This window comes from Geospiza fortis, unplaced genomic scaffold (assembly GCF_000277835.1).
Source record: "Geospiza fortis unplaced genomic scaffold, GeoFor_1.0 scaffold112, whole genome shotgun sequence".
Taxonomy (NCBI): domain Eukaryota; kingdom Metazoa; phylum Chordata; class Aves; order Passeriformes; family Thraupidae; genus Geospiza; species Geospiza fortis.
Genome location: NW_005054298.1, coordinates 8,213,601 through 8,214,868, shown reverse-complemented (window position 1 = coordinate 8,214,868; position 1,268 = coordinate 8,213,601). Strand labels below are relative to the sequence as shown.

At 40.9% G+C, this 1,268-nt stretch overlaps 1 protein-coding gene across 1 annotated transcript in view; it reads left to right on the top strand.

The window, feature by feature from the left end:
• Positions 1 to 1,268, top strand: part of LOC102031426 (kalirin RhoGEF kinase) — a 178,479-nt gene that overhangs the window by 160,663 nt on the left and 16,548 nt on the right.

Below are 1,268 nucleotides of genomic sequence, written 5' to 3'. Positions count from 1 at the left end.
TTTGAATGTTGATGATGTAGATGATCCTTGGGCCACTTTGTGGTGTAATTTGTTTAATGTATTTTTAAGACTGTTTAAGAGGAATGCATTCCTTATAATTAATGTATTTCACTGTGAAGAGTTTCAAACAGATTTACAGTCCCTGATGCATTCAAGATCAAAATGAATTACTGCTGATGGAGGAGTGTGAGAATGAAAACTGTTAGGGGATTCATTAGAGCTTTAGGCAGTTAAATGTGCTGGCCAAAATATGCATTGGCAGTAATTTATCAGTTCAGTCTCTCTTCCTATTTCCAAGTCTCAGACAAGCACTCTGCAGTGCCCACCAGTTCATTCATTGGTTGTGTCTATTCAGCAAATGTGCAGGGCAAAGATCATTCAGTCTTTGAATGCTCATGAACTCAATGCTGCAAGCCTGTCATCTTCTCTTGGGCTGCACAGCTGATCTACAGTCCTTAAGGGTCTGCTCCATGACTGCCTGACAGTGGAGTGAATAATTTACTGGATCCTGAATTCTCTGAGTATCCAGAAAAAGGAGCTAAAAGAACACAGAGAGTGTCACATGCAGCCAAACTTTTTCATGCCTGTCTTCCCCAAGTATATTATGTTCTTGATGTTAGTAGTGAAGCCCTGGATTTCAAATAGCCCAGTTTTTCTCTGACTTCATTGACAGCCCATTTTATATTCACTTCTCTCATCGCCTTAACAGAAAGATGATCTTTGCATGTGCAGGGACAATTCTTCCTGGAAATATGTGAATCCCAAGCAGTCCATTTATTTTCATTCTTTAAATCACTGAAGTTCAACAGAATGTCAAGGTTTTCAAGAAGTGAAATGGAAATGCTTTTCTGTGCCTACATGACACGTGAAGCACTTGCTCTCCACTAAATGTTTGAGGGTGAATGCTGGTTTGCATCCAAGCAAAAAGATAATTTTAGATTGCTAAGTGCACAAGGCCCTTTGCATAATGCACAGTGCATAAGCCTGGCAGCAGGATGAGTTATCAGTTTACCTTAACTCACCAGTTTTAAAGTGGACTTCAGTGTGCTCTTGGTCAGATTTACATGAAAATGGCCTGTGATAGTGGGGGTGATTGGGGAGTAATTCTGGAGTCTCCTCCAGATTGTGCTCTTAATAATGTGGGTTCCCCTGAATTATAACTGTGTTCATATTAAAGCTGCAAGAGTGAGCAAGAAAAGGATGGACATTGCTACCTGGATCCCAGCAGTAACTGACTGGGTCATCTCAGCAGTGGAGTCTGCAGGAAG